Source organism: Coregonus lavaretus (assembly GCF_964263955.1).
Source record: "Coregonus lavaretus genome assembly, chromosome: 39".
Classification (NCBI taxonomy): Eukaryota; Metazoa; Chordata; class Actinopteri; order Salmoniformes; family Salmonidae; genus Coregonus; species Coregonus lavaretus.
Genome location: NC_140026.1, coordinates 10,125,114 through 10,145,113, shown reverse-complemented (window position 1 = coordinate 10,145,113; position 20,000 = coordinate 10,125,114). Strand labels below are relative to the sequence as shown.

The following is a 20,000-nucleotide window of genomic DNA, read 5'->3' as shown; positions in this document are numbered from 1 at the left end:
TACCCTCCTGTCCTCTATTCAGGTATCTCTCTCTCTCTCTCCTCTACCCTCCTGTCCTCTATTCAGGTCTCTCTCTCTCTCCTCTAACCTCCTGTCCTCTATTCAGGTCTCTCTCTCTCTCTCTCCTCTACCCTCCTGTCCTCTATTCAGGTCTCTCGCTCTCTCTCTCTCCTCTACCCTCCTGTCCTCTATTCAGGTCTCTCTCTCTCTCTCCTCTACCCTCCTGTCCTCTATTCAGGTCTCTCGCTCTCTCTCTCTCCTCTACCCTCCTGTCCTCTATTCAGGTCTCTCTCTCTCTCCTCTACCCTCCTGTCCTCTATTCAGGTCTCTCTCTCTCTCTCCTCTACCCTCCTGTCCTCTATTCAGGTCTCTCTCTCTCCTCTACCCTCCTGTCCTCTATTCAGGTCTCTCTCTCTCTCCTCTACCCTCCTGTCCTCTATTCAGGTCTCTCTCTCTCCTCTACCCTCCTGTCCTCTATTCAGGTCTCTCTCTCTCCTCTACCCTCCTGTCCTCTATTCAGGTCTCTCTCTCTCTCTCTCCTCTACCCTCCTGTCCTCTATTCAGGTCTCTCTCTCTCTCCTCTACCCCCCTGTCCTCTATTCAGGTCTCTCTCTCTCCTCTACCCTCCTGTCCTCTATTCAGGTCTCTCTCTCTCTCCTCTACCCTCCTGTCCTCTATTCAGGTCTCTCTCTCTCCTCTACCCTCCTGTCCTCTATTCAGGTCTCTCTCTCTCCTCTACCCTCCTGTCCTCTATTCAGGTCTCTCTCTCTCTCTCTCCTCTACCCTCCTGTCCTCTATTCAGGTCTCTCTCTCTCCTCTACCCTCCTGTCCTCTATTCAGGTCTCTCTCTCTCCTCTACCCTCCTGTCCTCTATTCAGGTTTCTCTCTCTCTCCTCTACCCTCCTGTCCTCTATTCAGGTCTCTCTCCTCTACCCTCCTGTCCTCTATTCAGGTCTCTCTCTCTCCTCTACCCCCCTGTCCTCTATTCAGGTGTCTCTCTCTCTCTCTCTCCTCTACCCTCCTGTCCTCTATTCAGGTCTCTCTCTCTCCTCTACCCTCCTGTCCTCTATTCAGGTCTCTCTCTCTCTCCTCTACCCTCCTGTCCTCTATTCAGGTCTCTCTCTCTCTCTCTCTCCTCTACCCTCCTGTCCTCTATTCAGGTCTCTCTCTCTCTCTCTCCTCTACCCTCCTGTCCTCTATTCAGGTCTCTCTCTCTCTCCTCTACCCTCCTGTCCTCTATTCAGGTCTCTCTCTCTCTCTCTCTCCTCTACCCTCCTGTCCTCTATTCAGGTCTCTCTCTCTCCTCTACCCTCCTGTCCTCTATTCAGGTCTCTCTCGCTCTCTCCTCTACCCTCCTGTCCTCTATTCAGGTCTCTCTCTCCTCTACCCTCCTGTCCTCTATTCAGGTCTCTCTCTCTCTCCTCTTCCCTCCTGTCCTCTATTCAGGTCTCTCTCTCTCCTCTACCCTCCTGTCCTCTATTCAGGTCTCTCTCTCTCTCCTCTACCCTCCTGTCCTCTATTCAGGTCTCTCTCTCTCTCCTCTACCCTCCTGTCCTCTATTCAGGTCTCTCTCTCTCTCCTCTACCCTCCTGTCCTCTATTCAGGTCTCTCTCTCTCTCCTCTACCCTCCTGTCCTCTATTCAGGTCTCTCTCTCTCTCTCTCTCCTCTACCCTCCTGTCCTCTATTCAGGTGTCTCTCTCTCTCTTCTACCCTCCTGTCCTCTATTCAGGTCTCTCTCTCTCTCTCTCCTCTACCCACCTGTCCTCTATTCAGGTCTCTCTCTCTCTCTCCTCTACCCACCTGTCCTCTATTCAGGTCTCTCTCTCTCTCCTCTACCCTCCTGTCCTCTATTCAGGTCTCTCTCTCTCTCTCTCTCTCCTCTACCCTCCTGTCCTCTATTCAGGTCTCTCTCTCTCTCTCCTCTACCCTCCTGTCCTCTATTCAGGTCTCTCTCTCTCTCCTCTACCCTCCTGTCCTCTATTCAGGTCTCTCTCTCTCTCCTCTACCCTCCTGTCCTCTATTCAGGTCTCTCTCTCTCTCTCTCCTCTACCCCCCTGTCCTCTATTCAGGTCTCTCTCTCTCTCTCTCTCCTCTACCCTCCTGTCCTCTATTCAGGTCTCTCTCTCTCTCTCTCTCTCCTCTACCCTCCTGTCCTCTATTCAGGTCTCTCTCTCTCTCTCTCCTCTACCCCCCTGTCCTCTATTCAGGTCTCTCTCTCTCTCTCTCCTCTACCCTCCTTTCCTCTATTCAGGTCTCTCTCTCTCCTCTACCCTCCTGTCCTCTATTCAGGTCTCTCTCTCCTCTACCCTCCTGTCCTCTATTCAGGTCTCTCTCTCTCTCTCGCCTCTACCCTCCTGTCCTCTATTCAGGTCTCTCTCTCTCTCTCCTCTACCCTCCTGTCCTCTATTCAGGTCTCTCTCTCTCTCTCTCCTCTACCCTCCTGTCCTCTATTCAGGTCTCTCTCTCTCTCTCATCTACCCTCCTGTCCTCTATTCAGGTCTCTCTCTCTCTCTCTCTCTCCTCTACCCTCCTGTCCTCTATTCAGGTCTCTCTCTCTCTCCTCTACCCTCCTGTCCTCTATTCAGGTCTCTCTCTCTCTCTCTTCTACCCTCCTGTCCTCTATTCAGGTCTCTCTCTCTCTCTCTCTCCTCTACCCTCCTGTCCTCTATTCAGGTCTCTCTCTCTCTCCTCTACCCTCCTGTCCTCTATTCAGGTCTCTCTCTCTCTCCTCTACCCTCCTGTCCTCTATTCAGGTCTCTCTCTCTCTCCTCTACCCTCCTGTCCTCTATTCAGGTCTCTCTCTCTCTCCTCTACCCTCCTGTCCTCTATTCAGGTCTCTCTCTCTCTCCTCTACCCTCCTGTCCTCTATTCAGGTCTCTCTCTCTCTCTCTCTTCTACCCTCCTGTCCTCTATTCAGGTCTCTCTCTCTCTCTCTCTCCTCTACCCTCCTGTCCTCTATTCAGGTCTCTCTCTCTCTCCTCTACCCTCCTGTCCTCTATTCAGGTCTCTCTCTCTCTCCTCTACCCTCCTGTCCTCTATTCAGGTCTCTCTCTCTCTCTCTCCTCTACCCTCCTGTCCTCTATTCAGGTCTCTCTCTCTCTCTCTCCTCTACCCTCCTGTCCTCTATTCAGGTCTCTCTCTCTCCTCTACCCTCCTGTCCTCTATTCAGGTCTCTCTCTCTCTCTCTCCTCTACCCTCCTGTCCTCTATTCAGGTCCCTCTCTCTTCTCTCTCTCCTCTACCCTCCTGTCCTCTATTCAGGTCTCTCTCTCTTCTCTCTCTCCTCTACCCTCCTGTCCTCTATTCAGGTCTCTCTCTCTCTCTCTCCTCTACCCTCCTTTCCTCTATTCAGGTCTCTCTCTCTCTCTCTCCTCTACCCTCCTGTCCTCTATTCAGGTCTCTCTCTCTCCTCTACCCTCCTGTCCTCTATTCAGGTCTCTCTCTCTCCTCTACCCTCCTGTCCTCTATTCAGGTCTCTCTCTCTCTCCTCTACCCTCCTGTCCTCTATTCAGGTCTCTCTCTCTCTCCTCTACCCTCCTGTCCTCTATTCAGGTCTCTCTCTCTCTCTCTCCTCTACCCTCCTGTCCTCTATTCAGGTCTCTCTCTCTCTCCTCTACCCTCCTGTCCTCTATTCAGGTCTCTCTCTCTCCTCTACCCTCCTGTCCTCTATTCAGGTCTCTCTCTCTCCTCTACCCTCCTGTCCTCTATTCAGGTCTCTCTCTCTCTCTCCTCTACCCTCCTGTCCTCTATTCAGGTCTCTCTCTCTCTCTCCTCTACCCTCCTGTCCTCTATTCAGGTCTCTCTCTCTCTCTCTCTCTCCTCTACCCTCCTGTCCTCTATTCAGGTCTCTCTCTCTCTCCTCTACCCTCCTGTCCTCTATTCAGGTCTCTCTCTCTCCTCTACCCTCCTGTCCTCTATTCAGGTCTCTCTCTCTCTCCTCTACCCTCCTGTCCTCTATTCAGGTCTCTCTCTCTCCTCTACCCTCCTGTCCTCTATTCCTCTATATAGTGATTTTCCATTCTTTCCCCTCCCCCTTTACTCTCCTCACCAGAGTCCAAAGGTCATCAACCTTTGTGTTGCCTAAGCAACACACACACACACCTGCGCACACACACACACACACACACCTACACACACACACACACACACACACACACACTGGTTATCCCTGTATAATGACTGGTTTATGAGGTGCTGATATGAAAAACCAGACTTTACCTTTATACTCTACATAATGAGAACATTCTCTCTGCCTCTCTCTTCTCTCTCTACCTTATCTCTCCCTCCTCCACTTCTCTCCTTCCCTCCCTCTCTCCTTCCCTCCCTCTCTCCTTCCCTCCCTCTCTCCTTATCTCTGCGTTATACAGTAAGCTGTGTCTGTCAGTGTGTGTTCCCAGGCGGTCCTTTGTGTGGTAATAATAATGTCATGCGTTTTGTCTCCAAGCGTTCGTTACGCGGCCCGTTTTGAACACAGTGCAGCAGAAACCACACGGACACACTCGGAGCTAGACGACAGCGACAGTCGTTGGCTTCAGGAATAGCTGAGATGTTTGTAGTGTTCCCTCGCTGTGAGGGAGAGCAGAAAACATATACGTGTGTGTGGGGTTGAAGGAGAGGGGGAAAGAGAGGGAGAGAGAGGGAGGGAAGGAGGGGGAGAGAGAGAGAGAGAGAGAGGGAAGGAAGGAGGGAGGGAGAGAGGGAGAGAGGGAGAGAGAGAGAGAGAGAGAACGTTGTGGGAAGACAGACTATCACCAATGAAGTGTTTAGGCAAAACTCGACACGCTGTAAACATGCAAATAATGTGTGAGTTAGATCCTACTCAGACGCTTTATGAACAGACGACTAACTCCTTCACAGCATGTCGTGTTTTGGGTCATATTCATTAGAAACCAAACGGAAGAAAACAGACTGAAACAGGGAGTGACAACGTTGAACTTGTCAAATAAGAAACATTCGATTTTTTTTGTTTTCTGTTACAAAAACATTTTGCTACGGTGTGCACTTTAGGAATACGGGCCACAACAACGATCCTATCACAGTGGAGAGAGAACCAGCTGTCCTTTGTGTGATGGCCTAGCACATCTTGCAGACTGTAGTTTCAACGCTGTGTCTGTGTCTGTGTGCTAGCATGACAACCAAAGGCACCTGGTGTTTCTATGTCACTCTAGGAGGAAAAGGGAAGTTTATTTATTGTTGGTTGTGTGTGTTGTGGTTATGTTGTTGGTGTGTGTGTGTGTGTGTGTGTGTGTGTGTGTGAGATGGTGGAAAGTGAAACCTCCATTTACAGTAAATGGTTATGGACGACACTGAATCCACTACAAGCCCCCCCCTATACTGGCCGACTGAGACAGACATGACGAGAGAGAGATTGAATGGAGAGATGAGAAGAGGAGGAGAAAGCAGATCAAGCACTGGAAAGGAAAGGACACATGAGAGCGAGGGATGAAAGAAAGGAGAGAAAGAGAACTTTTAAGCAGTTACTCAGTGAATCTCAGACTCAGATTGTTCACACACACACAAAAAACAACAACATTTACTTGTTATCAGAATGACGGCACCAACAGCACCAGCCTTCATTCTGTTACCAAACTTTGCATCGGCGCTGTTCTTCAAGTGAATGTGTTTTTGTACATTTTTCAGTGGAAGTTGTTAAAAGTCGTCCTTGTGCAAAGAGTTGTTTGGTTTGTTTAACTTTGGAATCATTGGTTTTTGTTTGTATACATAAAAAAATAATAATGAAAATTCAGAGTCTGTCAGCTGTTTCCATGGTATTGCCCCTCTGGTTTTATGCTGTTCTTCAACAGTAACGACCTGACCAAATTCACATAGAAAAGTGAGTTATAGATCTGACATTCTCGTTGAAAGCAAGTCTAAGAAGCGGTAGATCTGTTCTATGTGCGCTATTTCTATGCTTCCCGTGCTTAAGTTTAGTTTTTTGTCTCTTTTTTTCTGTTTGTTTTGTACACCAGCTTCAAACAGCTGAAAATACGATATGTTTGGTTATGGAAAATATATTTCACAGCTATTTTAGATGGTACAGTGAAATGTACCACCGACACTATACTTGCTTGTTTTGTCACAAACTGAAATTAGGTGAACTATTCGAATTGTAGCAACCAGGAAATGGCGGAACGATTTCTGCATAGCGCATCTTTTAATGTTACCTATTGTTATCATGATAATTCAGTACATTTATTGTGATATGGACTTTTGTTTCTACACTATACTTGCTTGTTTTGTAGGGCTGTCCCCGACCAAAAAAATTAATAATCTTGGCCGACCGAGAGCCACCCTGTTCTTTAATTGGTCGAAATGTTTAAGCTTATTTTCCATATATAAACAGACTATGTGTTTTGAATAAAATCAACTACACATGCACCGAGCTTGTCTGATGCTTTAAGCGCGCCGTTTTTATAAAATAGTTTACACACATGACTCAAGAAAGAGCCCGATGGTCACGCTGTGTTAAATAAAAATGACGGCGAGGGCCTGTGTGACTGGCACAGCCAAAAAGGTACCACAGCACAGCAAGTGATTTATTGCTCTGCAACATCATTTCAGCCATTTTTTAGTTTCTTACTTGTTTCTGACTGAAAAGTTATGTTACTGAAATCCCAAATTTGTTTAGGAAAAACATTCCCTATTCCCTCAACCTTTGCTCTCTTTACGTGAAACATGTAAGCATCGCATGCATGTGACCAATAGGGCTTGACCTACAGCATAGCATATCATAATCGCGTCAATAAATTGGTTATGACAAACTCCGAACACAGTAACGTGACAGCAAAATGGAATGCGGAGGTAGTGAAAAAAGAAACTAGAAGCGGGCGAATGTTTACTGGTTGCTCGGGAGGGAAATGGGGAAGTCAGATCTGTGGAAGACATTTGACTTTGATGTGGAAACTACTGGAGATCAAGAAAAAGGAGTGTATAGGAGCAAGCGTTGCGTGAGTATTATGTGTGCCAAACAGTTGCTGTTAGATTACAATATTAGATTTTCTTCTGACCTTTTGGAACAGTGTAAACAACACTACATAAATAAGTGTATCAGAGTGTCTGTTCTAACAAAAAAAGAATATATAAAGCCTTTATTACAGCAGATGAAAAACAGTTGCATGCATTCATGAATTGCAGTTTATTGTTTAGGCTAATTATTCAAAGCTCCCTTTTTATTTAATTTTAAAACTAAAATGCTTGCTTGCATTTCAAAGCATGAATGTCTCGTATGCTGTGTGATGGCATGAAGGAATGAATGAATGAATGAATGATTGATTGATACAGTAGCCTATATTTTGAAATATAGGCCTAAGTAAGTTAGGGTATTAAGACTAAACAGGATGCGCTCTTAGGCCTACAGCTCGATGGTGGTTATACAAGGCTGCTATACTAAGCCTACTAATGATAATGATAATGATATTACTTACTATTATAATGATGATCACAATAATATTTATAATAACAAGAAGGAGACCAAGAAAAAGGAGGGTATAGGAGCGAGAGCTGCGTGCATATTATGACAAACGGTTGCTGTTAGATTACAATTTCTTTTTTGCCTATTAGTGTAAACAACACTAAATAAATTATAAGTATAATATATAAGTTCTAACATTTTTTAAAAAAGCCTTTATTACAGCATAGCAAAGATTAAAAAGAGCCCAATCTGTGAAATTGCTTTATCCGACATTTTGCTGTTGCATGAGGTTTGGTGCTCACTAAATCAGTATGCTATTAAACACTCAAACAGGCAACAGAAGCAGGATCTGTCTTATTTCTGTAGATATATACACTACCGGTCAAAAGTTTTAGAACACCTACTCATTCAAGGGTTTTTATTTATTTTTACTATTTTCTACATTGTAGAATAATAGTGAAGACATCAAAACTATGAAATAACACATATGGAATCATGTAGTAACCAAAAAAAGAGTGTTAAACAAATCAAAATATATTTTTTATTTGAGATTCTTCAAATAGCCACCCTTTGCCTTGATGACAGCTTTGCACACTCTTGGCATTCTCTCAACCAGCTTCATGAGGTAGTCACCTGGAATGCATTTCAATTAACAGGTGTGCCTTCTTAAAAGTTAATTTGTGAAATTTATTTCCTTCTTAATGCGTTAGAGCCAATCAGTTGTGTTGTGACAAGGTAGGGTGGGTATACAGAAGATAGCCCTATTTGGTAAAAGACCAAGTCCATATTATGGCAAGAACAGCTCAAATAAGCAAAGAGAAATGACAGTCCATCATTAATTTAAGACATGAAGGTCAGTCAATACGGAACATTTTAAGAACTTTGAAAGTTTCTTCAAGAGCAGTCGCAAAAACCATCAATCACTATGATGAAACTGGCTCTCATGAGGAATGCCACAGTAATGGAAGACCCAGAGTTACTTCTGCTGCAGAGGATAAGTTCATTAGAGTTACCAGCCTCAGAAATTGCAGCCCAAATAAATGCTTCACGGAGTTCAAGTAACAGACACCTCTCAACATCAACTGTTCAGAGGAGACTGTGTGAATCAGGCCTTCATGGTTGAATTGCTGCAAAGAAACCACTACTAAAGGACACCAATAAGAAGAAGAGACTTGCTTGGCCCAAGAAACACGAGCAATGGACATTAGACTGGTGGAAATTTGTCCTTTGGTCTGGAGTCCAAATTGGAGATTTTTGGTTCCAACCGCCATGCCTTTGTGAGACTCAGAGTAGGTGAACGGATGATCTCTGCATGTGTATTTCCCACCGTAAAGCATGGAGGAGGAGGTGTTATGGTGTGGGGGTGCTTTGCTGGTGACACTGTCTGTGATTTTATTTAGAATTCAAGGCACACTTAACCATCATGGCTACCACAGCATTCTGCAGCGATACGCCATCCCATCTGTTTTGGGATTAGTGGGACTATCATTTGTTTTTCAACAGGACAATGACCCAACACACCTCCAGGCTGTGTAAGGGCTATGTTACCAAGAAGGAGAGTGATGTAGTGCTGCATCAGATGACCTGGCCTCCACAATCACACAACCTCAACTCAATTGAGATGGTTTGGGATGAGTTGGACTGCAGAGTGAAGGAAAAGCAGCCAACAAGTGCTCAGCATATGTGGGAACTCCTTCAAGACTGTTGGAAAAACATTCCAGGTGAAGCTGGTTGAGAGAATGCCAAGAGTGTGAAAAGCTGTCATCAAGGCAAAGGGTGGCTATTTGAAGAATCTCAAATATAAAATATATTTGTATTTGTTTAACACTTTCTTGGTTACTACATGATTCCGTATGTGTTATTTCATAGTTTTGATGTCTTCACTATTATTCTACAATGTAGAAAATAGTAAAAAATAAAGTAAAAAACCCTTGAATGACTAGGTGTTCTAAAACTTTTGACCGGTAGTGTACATGGATCATTTATAAAGCCAGGCAGATTTAACAGTTAGGCTGTTGATTATAGACCTAATTAAGTTGGGGTTTCCTCTCTCCTCAATTGTCTTAGACAACAAGGCCAATTAGGCTAAGGCAAGGGCTGTTTCCTCGTCTCTGCTGCTGTTGTTGCCTCCATTGTTCTCATTCCCAATATGCTGGTTAACTTTGCTATTATGCACAGAGCAACATGGAGAAAGGCGCCAATTCTACGGCGCACTGAATATTGTTTCAGAACCATTGACGGCGACCGTTTCCTTACGCGGGAGAAAGCGCATATGTTCTAAGATATTAGATTTTATTAGTGTTGCACCATTTATTTGTACATTAATATAACCATATACAATTTCAGTATTACATGTCTTAGAGTGATGGACTGTGCCGTCCCCCCCCCGTGGTCTCCGCAATGGATTAGTCCACTGAGACAGGCGTGAGTCAGACAGGTGTCCCGTGTGCCATCATTTAAAAAAATATATATATTTGCCATTGCTAGACTAAAGAAATCTCGGTCGACCAACAGCCTACCGACCAACAGCCTACCGACCAACAGCCTACCGACCAACAGCCTACCGACCAACAGCCTACCGACCAACAGCCTACCGACCAACAGCCTATCGACCAACAGCCTACCGACCAACAGCCTATCGACCAAACAGTCGACCAGCCCTATTGTTTTATCACATAAACTGAAATTAGGAAAACTATTAGAATTTTAGCAACCAGGAAATGGCGGAGTGATTCCTACATAGTGCATCTTAGACACTGATCCAATGTCCGTTTTGTGTTTGGCCCTAATCATTAAGGTTAGGTTAAGCTGATCCTAGATCTGTACAGATGATTTTAGATTTAAGAATGATACATTTATACAGTTAAGACAATATTGTGGCCACCCTCATTCCTCCTCCTCTCCCCCTGTAGCCAAAACACTGAGGCCAAACTCAATGTAGGGTGGTTCAATCATAGGAACGGAAATACATGATACAGTGGGGAAAACAAGTATTTAGTCAGCCACCAATTGTGCATGTTCTCCCACTTAAAAAGATGAGAGGCCTGTAATTTTCATCATAGGTACACGTCAACTATGACAGACAAATTGAGGGAAAAAAAATCCAGAAAATCACATTGTAGGATTTTTAATGAATTTATTTGCAAATTATGGTGGAAAATATGTATTTGGTCATCTACAAACAAGCAAGATTTCTGGCTCTCACAGACCTGTAACTTCTTCTTTAAGAGGCTCCTCTGTCCTCAACTCGTTACCTGTATTAATGGCACCTGTTGGAACTTGTTATCAGTATAAAAGACACCTGTCCACAACCTCAAACAGTCACACTCCAAACTCCACTATGGCCAAGACCAAAGAGCTGTCAAAGGACACCAGAAACAAAATTGTAGACCTGCACCAGGCTGGGAAGACTGTATCTGCAATAGGTAAGCAGCTTGGTTTGAAGAAATCAACTGTGGGAGCAATTATTAGGAAATGGAAGACATACAAGACCACTGATAATCTCCCTCGATCTGTGGCTCCACGCAAGATCTCACCCCGTGGGGTCAAAATGATCACAAGAACGGTGAGCAAAAATCCCAGAACCACACGGGGGGACCTAGTGAATGACCTGCAGAGAGCTGGGACCAAAGTAACAAAGCCTACCATCAGTAACACACTACGCCGCCAGGGACTCAAATCCTGCAGTGCCAGATGTGTCCCCCTGCTTAAGCCAGTACATGTCCAGGCCCGTCTGAAGTTTGCTAGAGTGCATTTGGATGATCCAGAAGAGGATTGGGAGAATGTCATATGGTCAGATGAAACCAAAATATAACTTTTTGGTAAAAACTCAACTCGTCGTGTTTGGAGGACAAAGAATGCTGAGTTGCATCCAAAGAACACCATACCTACTGTGAAGCATGGGGGTGGAAACATCATGCTTTGGGGCTGTTTTTCTGTAAAGGGACCAGGACGACTAATCCGTGTAAAGGAAAGAATGAATGGGGCCATGTATCGTGAGATTTTGAGTGAAAACCTCCTTCCATCAGCAAGGGCATTGAAGATGAAACGTGGCTGGGTCTTTCAGCATGACAATGATCCCAAACACACCGCCCGGGCAACGAAGGAGTGGCTTCGTAAGAAGCATTTCAAGGTCCTGGAGTGGCCTAGCCAGTCTCCAGATCTCAACCCCATAGAAAATATTTGGAGGGAGTTGAATGTCCGTGTTGCCCAGCGACAGCCCCAAAACATCACTGCTCTAGAGGAATGGGCCAAAATACCATCAACAGTGTGTGAAAACCTTGTGAAGACTTACAGAAAACGTTTGACCTGTGTCATTGCCAACAAAGGGTATATAACAAAGTATTGAGAAACTTTTGTTATTGACCAAATACTTATTTTCCACCATAATTTGCAAATAAATTCATAAAAAATCCTACAATGTGATTTTCTGGATTTATTTCTTCTCAATTTGTCTGTCAAAGTTGACGTGTACCTATGATGAAAATGACAGGCCTCTCATCTTTTTAAGTGGAAGAACATGCACAATTGGTGGCTGACTAAATACTTTTTTCCCCCACTGTATAGAACTTACACCTTTCGTCGTCCAATCTGTAGGGTGAAGTTTCCCCTAGAGCCTGATCTTGGGTCAGTGTAGCATTTTCCCCACTAATGGTTACGTTTAGGATTGGGTGAGGGGAAGCTGATCCTACCCCGTCTAATGCAGTAAACTAATAGAAAAGGTTAATATGCGTTTTATTTCTCTCTCTGCCCCTGCCCATAGCCAGCATTGGACCTGAGACTCAAGGTATTAGACCTGTGTCTGAGACCTGAAGACTTGCATTAGCTCCCCCCAGCTAATGCCTAGGCTTTAGCTCAGCAGGCTGGCACAGTTTTGTGGCATGCATGAGACCTGGCTTCGAACCTCGGCCGGTCACATTTTGGTCATATGTGCACAGTGTGTATATCCCGATGTATTAACGTGTGTGTGTGTGTGTGTGTGTGTGTGTAGGAGCCCAACAGCAGCAATCCCACCCTCGTCACTCTGAAGGTAGACCCAGATGGATTCTTCCTTTACTGGACTGGAGGGGCCAACATGGTGAGTCTGGTGGGGCCAACACGGTGAGTCTGGTGGGGCCAACACGGTGAGTCTGGTGGGGCCAACACGGTGAGTCTGGTGGGGCCAACACGGTGAGTCTGGTGGGGCCAACACGGTGAGTCTGGTGGGGCCAACACGGTGAGTCTGGTGGGGCCAACACGGTGAGTCTGGTGGGGCCAACACGGTGAGTCTGGTGGGGCCAACACGGTGAGTCTGGTGGGGCCAACACGGTGAGTCTGGTGGGGCCAACAGGGTGAGTCCTTTCACTATCTCTTCTAGCTCTCTCTCCTCCCCTCCCCCCACTGTTCCTTTGCTACTATATTCAAAATTGGCCTCAGGTGCATCCTGTTTCCATTGATCATCCTTGAGATGTTTCTACAACTTGATTGGAGTCCACCTGTGGTAAAATTGGACATGATTTGGAAAGGCACACACCTGTCTATATAAGGTCCCACAGTTGACAATGCATATCAGAGCAAAAACCAAGCCATGAGGTCGAAGGAATTGTCTGTAGGAATTGTCTCACACACCCTCTCTTTCTCTCTCTCACACACCCTCTCTCTCACACACCCTCCCTCTCTCTCACACACCCTCCCTCTCTCTCACACACCCTCCCTCTCTCTCTCTCTCACACCCTCCCTCTCGCTCTCACCCTCTCTCTCTCTCTCTCTCTCACACCCTCCCTCTCTCTCTCTCTCTCACACCCTCCCTCTCTCTCACACCCTCCCTCTCTCTCACACCCTCCCTCTCTCTCACACCCTCCCTCTCTCTCACACCCTCCCTCTCTCTCACACACCCTCCCTCTCTCTCTCACACACCCTCCCTCTCTCTCTCACACACCGTCTCCCTTTCTCTCTCACACACCGTCTCCCTTTCTCTCACACACCCTCCCCCTCTCTCTCACACACCCTCCCCCTCTCTCACACACCCTCCCCCTCTCTCTCACATACCCTCTCCCTCTCTCTCACACACACTCTCCCTCTCTCACACCCTCTCCCTCTCTCTCTCACTCACCCTCTATCTCACTCACCCTCTACCTCTCTCACACCCTCTCCCTCTCTCACACACCCTCCCTCTCTCTCACCCCCCATATCTCTCACTCCCTCTCTCTCACACACACCCTCTCCCTCTCTCACACACCCTCTCTCTCAAATACAGACACACACTCTCTCTCTCTCACACCCTCCATCTCTCTCTCACTCACCCCCCATATCTCTCACTCCCTCTCTCACACACCCTCTCCCTCTCTCTCACCCCCCCCCATATATCTCACTCTCCCTCTCTCACACACACACTCCCTCTCTCTCTCACACACACTCTCCCTCTCTCTCACACCCTCCTTCTCTCTCACACCCTCCTTCTCTCTCTCACTCACCCCCCATATCTCTCACTCCCTCTCTCTCACTCTCCCTCTCTCTCTCTCTCCCTCCCGGATGTTGTTTTCCTGCTCTCTGCACCTCATTAGTCCAGACATTTGGTCTGTGTTCCAAATGGAACCCTATTCCCTATGTAATGCACTACGTTTCACCAGAGCCCTGTAGGAAATTAGTCTGCTATAAAGGGAATAGGGTGTTATTTGGGACGCAAACTCGGCCAGTTGGTCATGTGAGGGAGGGCCTCATGTATTGAATCAAATTTCAGGCCCCAATTAACTCTTCCCTCTCCCTCTATCGCTCTCTCACTGTCGGTCTCTCTCTCTGTCTCTCTCTGTCTCGCTCTCTCTCTCTCTGTCTCGCTCTGTCTCGCTCTCTCTCTCTCTCTCTTTCTCTCTCTCTCGCTCTCTGGCTCTCTATCGCTCTCTCTCTCTCTACCCCTGTTCTCTCTCTCTCTCCCCCTCAATTTAATTTAATGTAATTTGCTTTATTGGCATGACGTAACAATGTACATATTGTGATTGGAGATTTACAATATTAACATAATTAAAATAATAATAATCAATATTGTCAATGGGACAACAGTAGCAACAATAACCAAGGGTCAAAATAACCATTGAACAATAACAATATAGAGGACATGTGCAGGTTGGTTGGTCTGTCAGACACTGTCCCTCATCTTATGGCAGGCAGCAATGTAGTGCGCTGCCAACCCACAGCTCTCTGCGTCCTCCCCCAACAGGACGGGTAGCCTATCCTGCCAACCCACAGCTCTCTGCGTCCTCCCCCAACAGGATGGGTAGCCTATCCTCATCAGAGAGGTCTTTGAAACCTTGAATAAGGGTTTCAAATTTGGGGAAATGACACTTTAATTGTTTTATATTTTTGACATTTTGTCAGGAAATGCAGCTCTTTCTCAGGTTCTGCTGTGGTGCAGTGGTTGCACAGCCTTTCCTCTACAGGGAGCCAGGTTTTCCTGTGTCTACCCTTCTCAATGGCAAGGCTGTGCTCACTGAGCCTGTACTTTGTCAAGGTTTTTCTAAGGTTTTCATCAGTAACCATGGTCAAATAGTTAGCCACGGTGTTCTGTCGATTTAGGGCCAGATAGCACTGCATTTTGCTTTGTGCTTGTGTTTCCCAATAAGCAGTGTAGTTCTGTTTTGACTGTGTTGTAATTTGGTTTATTCTGATTGATTGGATGTTCTGGTCCTGAGGCTTCAGTGTGTTAGTAGAACAGGTTCGTGAACTCAGCCCCAGGACCAGCTGGATGAGGGGACTCTTTTCTTTGCTCAGCTCTTGGCATTGCAGGGCTTGGTAATAATATGAGAGGGGGTCATTGTATTTTTAATGTTTCCAAAACTTTTCTCTCTGTCTCTCTCTGTGTCTGTAATTTCTTTCCGCTGTATATTTGCTCTAAAGGCATGTATGGTCAATATCTGTTCTGTAGCAGAAGACACTAAGCCATCCTAAGGGCTGTCGTTGATACTGTTTATAGACGGGCTAGTATGCCCCAGGGAAGGAGAAATAGACCTGCGTCCCAAATGACACCCTATTCCCTATTTAGTGCACTACTTTTGACCAGGGCCCACAGGGAGACTCATAAGACCATAGTAAAGTAGTGCACTATATAGGGCTCATTGGGAAATGAAGGCTTTCGGTCCCAAATGGCAACCTATTCCCTACATCGTAGTATTCCCACTGGGCACAGATGTTAGTTCAACATCTAGTTTTGACTGACTAACGTGAAATAAAAATTAAAATAATAATCTACTGTTATGTCTAGATGACATGGCTGTTCTTAGTGCAGCATACAATAATCTTAGTATGACACTACGTCACTACGGTAACCATGACAGGAAGTAAAGAAAGGTTGTTAACCCTTTACACTCCTGGCCCATATGGATATATTGACATTTTTCTTACAGAGGAAATATGAAAAGCGTAACCATGGGAACAGTTTGGAGATAACGGGGAAGTTATTGGTCTGTCTTACTTTTACTGTACTTTTTGCCGCATTTGTCGATAACGAAATCTGATAATACTCTGGATGCATTCAGTAACATGATGAGAATATTCCTGGAAAATGCAGGGGTAGGTGAAACATAAGACCAAAACAATGACAAGGGTTTGAGTGAGAGGACTAACTGGTGTCTCCCAAGTGGCCACGCACCTCAAGCGTGCAACAGTTCCTACATTATTTCAATTCACTTTTATGACTCAAAGAAGAGTCTTCAACTAGAAGGTGTTTTGTTTTAGCACTCCTAGCTGTGAGGTTGAGGAACCAGAGCAAACACACTTTGTAGTTGTTTTGTTTGGAACACAACCCTGCATCCCTTCCATCACACAATTTCTGCTGTTTTGTTTACGCAATCCAAAAAAACGGTCCATTTTATAAATCGCAATCTGGGTCAGGTGTGGGCATCATTTCAAAGCTTGTTTTTTTATTGCCAACATGACTAGCTAAGTTATAAAATACCATCTTACAGTGTTAGGCTTTCACAGGACAATGAGTACCTTCAGATGCTTCAGGTCCACAGGGTATAACGCCATGTTATCTTATAACTGTACAGCGAACATAGTGATCATTTAACGTTGACACTGTATATGACATGAGTTATGACATGGAAATGTGAAGTGCACATTTAGACTTACGGGTGTTTGGCGTGCTTGTAAGACATCAAAGCGGTATTTATTATAATCATCAACATCTCATCTTTCAAAATACATTTAGTCCCTCTTCATTTACAGTATTTCCCACACTCTGACAACAAAACATTTGCAAAAAGTTGCCCAATTAGCGGGAGGGATTGGGGCAACTTCCTGTTGCGTGCGGTGCTTAAGTTCAGAATGGTGATCAGTCAAGGCACAGAGCCTTAAGTTCAGAATGGTGATCAGTCAAAGCACAGAGCCTTAAGTTCAGAATGGTGATCAGTCAAAGCACAGAGCCTTAAGTTCAGAATGGTGGTCAGTCAAAGCACAGAGCCTTAAGTTCAGAATGGTGATCAGTCAAAGCACAGAGCCTTAAGTTCAGAATGGTGATCAGTCAAAGCACAGAGCCTTAAGTTCAGAATGGTGATCAGTCAAAGCACAGAGCCTTAAGTTCAGAATGGTGATCAGTCAAAGCACAGAGCCTTAAGTTCAGAATGGTGATCAGTCAAAGCACAGAGCCTTAAGTTCAGAATGGTGATCAGTCAAAGCACAGAGTCTGTAACTGTGTTCCAATTTAGGAGCTTATGAGGAGCCCAAAGCTGCATTTTTCAACCCATATACAGTGAGGGGAAAAAAGTATTTGATCCCCTGCTGATTTTGTACGTTTGCCCACTGACCAAAGAAATGATCAGTCTATAATTTTAATGGTAGGTTTATTTGAACAGTGAGAGACAGAATAACAACAAACAAATCCAGAAAAACTGTTATGATGTAAAAAATGTTATGAATTGATTTGCATTTAAATGAGGGAAATAAGTATTTGACCCCCTCTCAATCAGAAAGATTTCTGGCTCCCAGGTGTCTTTTATACAGGTAATGAGCTGAGATTAGGAGCACACTCTTAAAGGGAGTGCTCCTAATCTCAGTTTGTTACCTGTATAAAAGACACCAGTCCACAGAAGCAATCAATCAATCAGATTCCACTCTCCACCATGGCCAAGACCAAAGAGCTCTCCAAGGATGTCAGGGACAAGATTGTAGACCTACACAAGGCTGGAATGGGCTACAAGACCATCGCCAAGCAGCTTGGTGAGAAGGTGACAACAGTTGGTGCAATTATTCGCAAATGGAAGAAACACAAAAGCACTGTCAATCTCCCTCGGCCTGGGGCTCCATGCAAGATCTCACCTCGGGGAGTTGCAATGATCATGAGAACGGTGAGGAATCAGCCCAGAACTACACGGGAGGATCTTGTCAATGATCTCAAGGCAGCTGGGACCATAGTCACCAAGAAAACAATTGGTAACACACTACGCCGTGAAGGACTGAAATCCTGCAGCGCCCGCAAGGTCCCCCTGCTCAAGAAAGCACATATACAGTGCCGTCTGAAGTTTGTCAATGAACATCTGAATGATTCAGAGGAGAACTGGGTGAAAGTGTTGTGGTCAGATGAGACCAAAATTATTGCCAACAAGGGTTTTGCCACCAAGTACTAAGTCGTGTTTTGCAGAGGGGTCAAATACTTATTTCCCTCATTAAAATGCAAATCAATTTATAACATTTTTGACAGGCGTTTTTCTGGATTTTGTTGTTGTTATTCTGTCTCTCACTGTTCAAATAAACCTACCATTAAAATTATAGACTGATCATGTCTTTGTCAGTGGGCAAATGTACAAAATCAGCAGGGGATCAAATACTTTTTTCCCTCACTGTACATGTACAGTGGGGGGAAAAAAAAGTATTTAGTCAGCAACCAATTGTGCAAGTTCTCCCACTTAACAAGATGAGAGAGGCCTGTAATTTTCATCATAGGTACACGTCAACTATGACAGACAAATTGAGGGAAAAAATCCAGAAAATCACATTGTAGGATTTTTAATGAATTGATTTGCAAATTATGGTGGAAAATAAGTATTTTGCTCACCTACAAACAAGCAAGATTTCTGGCTCTCACAGACCTGTAACTTCTTCTTTAAGAGGCTCCTCTGTCCTCCACTCGTTACCTGTATTAATGGCACCTGTTTGAACTTGTTATTAGTATAAAATACACCTGTCCACAACCTCAAACAGTCACACTCCAAACTCCACTATGGCCAAGACCAAAGAGCTGTCAAAGGACACCAGAAACAAAATTGTAGACCTGCACCAGGCTGGGAAGACTGAATCTGCAATAGGTAAGCAGCTTGGTTTGAAGAAATCTCACCCCGTGGGGTCAAAATGATCACAAGAACGGTGAGCAAAAATCCCATAACCACACGGGGGGACCTAGTGAATGACCTGCAGAGAGCTGGGACCAAAGTATCAAAGCCTACCGTCAGTAACACACTACGCCGCCAGGGACTCAAATCCTGCAGTGCCAGACGTGTCCCCCTGCTTAAGCCAGTACATGTCCAGGCCCGTCTGAAGTTTGCTAGAGTGCATTTGGATGATCCAGAAGAGGATTGGGAGAATGTCATATGGTCAGATGAAACCAAAATATAACTTTTTGGTAAAAACTCAACTCGTCGTGTTTGGAGGACAAAGAATGCTGAGTTGCATCCAAAGAACACCATACCTACTGTGAAGCATGGGGGTGGAAACATCATGCTTTGGGGCTGTTTTACTGCAAAGGGACCAGGACGACTGATCCGTGTAAAGGAAAGAATGAATGGGGCCATGTATCGTGAGATTTTGAGTGAAAACCTCCTTCCATCAGCAAGGGCATTGAAGATGAAACGTGGCTGGGTCTTTCAGCATGACAATGATCCCAAACACACCGCCCGGGCAACGAAGGAGTGGCTTCGTAAGAAGCATTTCAAGGTCCTGGAGTGGCCTAGCCAGTCTCCAGATCTCAACCCCATAGAAAATGGAGGGAGTTGAAAGTCCGTGTTGCCCAGCGACAGCCCCAAAACATCACTGCTCTAGAGGAGATCTGCATGGAGGAATGGGCCAAAATATCAGCAACAGTGTGTGAAAACCTTGTGAAGACTTACAGAAAACGTTGACCTGTGTCATTGCCAACAAAGGGTATATAACAAAGTATTGAGAAACTTGTTATTGACCAAATACTTATTTTCCCGCATAATTTGCAAATAAATTCATTAAAAATCCTACAATGTGATTTTCTGGATTTTCTTTTCTCATTTTGTCTGTCATAGTTGACGTGTACCTATGATGAAAATTACAGGCCTCTCTCATCTTTTTAAGTGGGAGAACTTGCACAATGGTGGCTGACTAAATACTTTTTTCCCACTGTATGAGTGTAAAGGGTTAAAAGTCAAAACACACTTCCATGAATTATCCTCTTCTCCCAAATCAATAGTTGAATCTCTACCTCTCTCCCTCTCTCTCTTTTAATAGTCCCAGTCAGTCACCTTTCCTCTGACCTCCCTCCCTCCCTTTCCTTTTGTTATTGTAAAACTCGTCTCCACCCTCTATTCTTCTTCTAACCATCTATCAATCTCTCCATTCCCTCTTTCTTTATTCAGAGGTAAAGGTTGAGTTGGGTGTT

The 20,000-nt window shown here is 45.1% G+C and overlaps 1 pseudogene across 1 annotated transcript in view; it reads left to right on the top strand.

Moving 5' to 3' along the window:
* LOC311112699 (1-phosphatidylinositol 4,5-bisphosphate phosphodiesterase beta-3-like) overlaps positions 1 to 20,000 on the top strand; it is a 96,885-nt pseudogene that overhangs the window by 12,400 nt on the left and 64,485 nt on the right. Inside the window, exon 3 of the transcript in view lies at positions 12,402 to 12,488. The product of the transcript in view is annotated as a 1-phosphatidylinositol 4,5-bisphosphate phosphodiesterase beta-3-like (transcript). The remainder of the gene's footprint in view (positions 1 to 12,401; positions 12,489 to 20,000) is intronic.